We start from the raw sequence: 6,000 nt of genomic DNA, 5'->3' as shown, positions 1-6,000 counted from the left end.
ATGGGTTAGTTTAACCTTTGATTTTGAATGATAAAATGTGTTTAGATGTTAATGGTTGTGTGTTCAAAGTGTTAGTTACTTCATTAACTTCGTTTTGGTGTGTTGATTGACATGAAAACCTTACATTAACATGATTATTGGTTTTGAGATTTTAGTTAGGGTTTGATAAGCTTTATATGAACTTTTGATGTATCAAATGCTATGAAATATTGTTGATAAGTGTTTTGTTGCAACGTGTGTTTGATTACCTTCGAAACGGCATATCATACATGTAAATTGGTTACCCGAATCATGAAATGCGTTTTTAGAACTTGAACCTTTGATTATGAAAGTTTAATGCGATTTTGGGTGGTTGTAGGTGTTAAATTACTTGTTGAAATGTGTCTAGTCGTTTTCTTCGTCAAATTACCTTCCCAACGGTATAAAATACTTGGCTTGATTGTTTGCGGATCATATATTGTGTTTAATTGGTTTTTGGTTCGTGCACTTAGGAGTTTCTGCATCAGACTTGAATACCAACCTGGACGCCGTCCAGATCCTTGGACGCCATCCCACATCACAAAGCTGGACGCCGTCCAGATCTTTGGACGCCGTCCCAGCCTTCAAAGCTGGACGCCGTCCAGATACCCTGGCAGGCCACTGTCTTCGTTGGTCATTTTACGGAAAATGTTTGCTATGCTATGGACCTCCGATTCACATGTAACTTGTTCTAACATGCTCATATATGATTAAAAACCTCAGAAAAATAGTTCGGGACCCGACCCGAACGTGTTGACTTTTTCGTTGACTTTGACCCGACCAAGTTGACTTTTAATCAAACTTAACCAAATGTTTGTGAAATCGTTCTAACATGCTTTTATACTTGTACCTTGCATGAAACATGACAATTTGATTCACATGCTATTATGATCGAGTCTTAACGAGCCATAGGACTAATTGAACATCTTTGACCAATCGTGACTATCGTTATTGATACAACCTATTTGTTTAGGTCAAGACTAGCATTGTTCTTTGCACACGTTTACTTGTTGAAGTACTTTACTACTCGTGCACTCAAGGTGAGATCATAGTCCCACTTTTACTCTTTTTGAACTTATATTTGGGATGAGAAAACATAAACATTTCTTTTACTAAGTGAACACAAGTACAGGAAAACAAACATTCTACATACGAGTTTAGAACGAAATCCTCAATTCGATTATCATTAGTTACACTTGCAGGGTGTAAGTGTAGGCGTGAACTTATGTTGTATGGCCATATGGGTTTGACAAACCCTCATCGCGGACGGTTCGCTACCGTCCACAGATGAAATATATTTTCGAGAAACAGTGTTGTTCTAGCACTATGAATAGGGTATCAACGGACGAAATGTTAAGCCTTGATAATTGGGTGCTCGTGAATATTAACTTTTAGAATGTATTACTATTTTATCTTTGATGTAAATCTTGTGGTTCGACTTACTTTTACTCACTTACTTACTTAAACCTATCATTTCACCAACGTTTTCGTTGACAGATTTCTATGTTTTTCTCAGTTCCTTGAACGTTTTGTGATACATGCTTCTGCTCATTATTTTGATACTTGCATTGGATGTCGAGTATATATGCATACATGGAGCGTCTTTTGGCTACCTTTAAATTATGTCGCATAAGTTTCATTTGTACTTATAACTTTGTAACGTAACTTGTGGTGGAACAATTCTTATAAACTTTGAACAATCTTTACATTTGAAATGAATGCGACATATCTTTTGGTCAAACGTTGTTTTAAAGACTTATGACCACGTAACGGGACCTAAGTAGACGGAGCCGTCAATGACGATTTTGTCGGGTCGCTACAGATGGTATCAGAGCGTAGGTTGTAGGGATTTAGAGTTCATTGGGGTCGACCCCGAGTCATAGGGTACATTAGTGAATCTAGACTACAACCGGCATATAGACTGAAGTAGGAACTACTTGACTATTTGTGCATTATACTCGAACTCTCCTATCATATCTAACTCTTATTCGATCTTGATATCACGTTGTTAAATTTGATTGACATGCCACCTTGACTTTATGAAGTAGTGTTAAATGCACATGTGAATCAGGGTAATATAATTTCCGGGATTATATTACGGTGGTTCACATGGACGTTCCGACATTATGACATAAAGAATTTGAGGCGGGTTAAGGAAATTTTATCTTTATCCTTATTCCATATCACGGTTGGTATTATTGAGAATACTAACCAACGATATTCTTGAGTCTTGAAGGAACAATGGCTCGTCGACGCGCTCCTCCCGAAACTCCCGAACAAGCTCTACAAAGAATGATAGCCACCGCCGTGGATGCGGCCATGGCCGGTCACTCTTCCAACAACAATAACAATAACAACAACAACAACAACAACAACAATGGAGCCGGTAACTCAAACGAAGGGTGCTCCTACAAATCCTTCGTGGGGTGCAAACCTCACACTTTTGATGGAACCGGGGGACCGGTCGTGCTCACCCGATGGTTTGAGCAAACGGAAGCCGTCTTTAGCATAAGCGGTTGTCGGGACCAAGACAAGGTCAAATACTCCACTCACACCTTCGCCGGTGTCGCTCTTACATGGTGGAATACTTATGTACAATCGGTGGGTACCGATGAAGCTCACGCCCTCTCTTGGGCCGACTTGAGGGAAAAGATGATTGTCGAATATTTCCCTCGTGAAGAAACCCGAAAGCTCGAACAAGAGCTAAGAACTCTAAAAGCGGTCGGAAATGATCTCAAGGCCTATAATCAACGATTTTCTGAACTAGCCTTGATGTGCCCAAACCTTGTGAACCCCGAGTCTTTAAGGGTTGAACTTTACATGGATGGTCTTCCAAAGAGCATCAAACACGGAGTAATGTCATCCAAACCCCCTAATCATCAAGAAGCTTTGAACATGGCCCGCAAATTGATAGAGACGGTGGACGAAATTGTAGTACCGGCACCTAAAGCCGAGGACAAGTCGGGTAACAACAAAAGAAAATGGGAAGCCACTCCATCAAGCAACTACAACAACAATACCTTCACCAAAAAGCCTTTCAACAACGACGGCAAGAAAGGTTATGCCGGAACTCAACCTTTTTGTAACAAATGTCACAAGCACCACTCGGGTGAATGCGGCAAGCTAATTTGCCACCGGTGCCAAGGAGTTGGTCATAAGGCCAACAATTGCACAAGCGCCGACCCATCGCTCGAAAGGGGCCCAATCCTCCAAAAACGGTCACTTGTTACGAATGTGGCCAAACGGGCCATTATAGAAATGCATGCCCGAAGAGGAAAGATAACCCCAATACGCACGGCCGAGCTTTCAACATCAACACCGAGGGAGCCCGAGATGATAATGAATTAGTCACGGGTGCGTTTCTTCTCAACAACACTTATGTTACTTGTTTATTCGATTCGGGTGCCGATAAGAGTTTTGTATCCAAGACTTTGACTCATTCTTTTAATACTCCACCACGTCCACTAGATACCACTTATACCATTGAAGTGGCCAACGGAAAACTATTAAGTGCCGACACATATTACCGGGGGTGTACGTTAAACATTTTGGGTAATGAGTTTGAAATTGACTTGATACCCATGGAACTAGGGAGCTTCGATGTAATAATTGGTATGAATTGGCTAGTCAAAACGAAGTCTTACATCCTTTGTGATCTTAACGCAATCCGAATCCCTATCGAGAATGGTGAACCTTTGATCGTCTATGGCGATAAGAGTTGCACCGGACTCAACCTCGTTTCGTGTATTAAAGTTAGAAAACTACTCCGTAAGGGTTGTTTTGCGATCCTTGCTCACGTTAAGAAAGTCGAGTCCGATGATAAGCACATCGATGATGTGCCAATTGTTAGTGACTATTCCGATGTATTTCCCGATGAATTGCCGGGTCTTCCACCTCATCGACCGGTTGAATTCCAAATCGATCTTATTCCGGGAGCCGCACCCGTAGCACATGCACCATATAGACTCGCTCCATCCGAAATGTAAGAATTGCAAAGTCAAATCCAAGAACTACTTGACCGTGGTTTCATCCAACCTAGCCATTCACCATGGGGCGCTCCGATTTTGTTTGTGAAAAAGAAAGACGGATCCCTACGAATGTGCATTGATTATCGTGAACTAAATAAATTGACGGTTAAGAACCGATATCCTCTTCTTCGCATCGATGACCTCTTTGATCAACTACAAGGGTCTTGTGTATATTCAAAAATCGATCTCCGCTCGGGTTATCATCAATTGAGGGTTAAGGGGGAAGATGTCTCCAAAACCGCTTTTCGGACCCGTTTTGGTAGTTATCAATTCCTTGTCATGCCATTTGGTCTCACTAACGCACCGGCGGTGTTCATGGATCTTATGAACCGCGTGTGCAAACCGTATCTTGACAAATTCGTTATCGTGTTCATCGATGATATTTTAATCTATTCAAAAAGCGAAGAAGAACACGAGGAACACCTTCGACTTGTGCTTGAACTTTTAAGACAAGAACAACTCTATGCCAAATTCTCCAAGTGTGAATTTTGGTTGAAGGAAGTTCAATTTCTTGGTCATGTTGTAAGTGATCAAGGTATTAAAGTCGATCCAACGAAAATCGAAGCCATTAGTAAATGGGAGACTCCTACTACTCCTACTCACATTCGTCAATTCTTGGGTCTCGCCGGGTACTATCGTAGATTCATAAAAAACTTCTCTTTGGTTGCACGTCCTCTAACCACATTAACTCACAAGGGAAAGAAATTTATTTGGGCGACCGAGCAAGAATCCACGTTTCAAATTTTGAAGACAAAGCTAACCACCGCTCCTATCTTGTCACTTCCCGAAGGCAATGATGATTTTGTTGTATATTGCGATGCCTCGAAACATGGTTTTGGGTGTGTATTGATGCAACGGAAGAAAGTCATTGCTTATGCCTCTCGACAACTAAAAATTCATGAACAGAATTACACGACTCATGATCTCGAACTCGGAGCCGTTGTCTTTGCACTTAAAATGTGGAGACACTATCTTTATGGAACCAGGGGTACTATCTTCACCGATCACAAAAGTCTCCAACACATTTTCGATCAAAAGCAACTAAACATGAGACAACGAAGGTGGATTGAAACCTTAAATGATTACGATTGCGAGCTTCGTTACCATCCCGGAAAGGCAAATGTAGTAGCCGATGCCTTAAGTCGAAAAGAAAGAGCGGTGCCTCTTCGTGTCCGAGCCTTAAACATCACCATCCACACAAACCTTAATAGCCAAATTCGGGTAGCCCAAGATGAGGCTCTCAAGGATGAAAACCTTTCACGCGAGCTCTTGAACATTCTCGTCTCTCGATTCGAAATTAGGGAGACCGGACTCCGATATTACGCCGGAAGGATTTGGGTGCCTAGTTATGGGGACCTACGAAGCCTTATTATAGATGAAGCCCATAAGTCACGATACTCGATTCACCCCGGTGCCAATAAGATGTACCACGACCTTAAACAACTATATTGGTGGCCGAACATCAAAAGGGACGTAGCTACTTATGTTTCCAAGTGTTTGACATGTTCCAAAGTCAAAGCCGAACACCAAAGACCGTCCGGACTACTTCAACAACCCGAGATCCCGCAATGGAAGTGGGAAAGGATAACGATGGATTTTATCACCAAGCTACCAAAAACGACGGGCGGTTATGATACCATTTGGGTTATTGTTGACCGTTTCATCAAATCCGCACACTTCCTTGCCATGAAAGAAACAGACAAAATGGAGAAACTCGCACAACTCTACATCAAAGAAATCGTAGCCCGACACGGTGTACCCTTATCGATTATCTCCGACCGAGATGGTCGTTTTGTTTCTAGATTTTGGCGTACTTTGCAAGAAGCATTGGGAACGCGTTTAGACATGAGCACCGCATATCATCCACAAACCGAAGGACAAAGCGAACGTACAATTCAAACCTTAGAGGACATGTTACGAGCTTACGTGGTTGATTTCGGAAAAGCTTGGGACA

Source organism: Rutidosis leptorrhynchoides, chromosome 8 (assembly GCF_046630445.1).
Source record: "Rutidosis leptorrhynchoides isolate AG116_Rl617_1_P2 chromosome 8, CSIRO_AGI_Rlap_v1, whole genome shotgun sequence".
NCBI lineage: Eukaryota > Viridiplantae > Streptophyta > Magnoliopsida > Asterales > Asteraceae > Rutidosis > Rutidosis leptorrhynchoides.
This window is presented reverse-complemented; position numbering follows the sequence as displayed.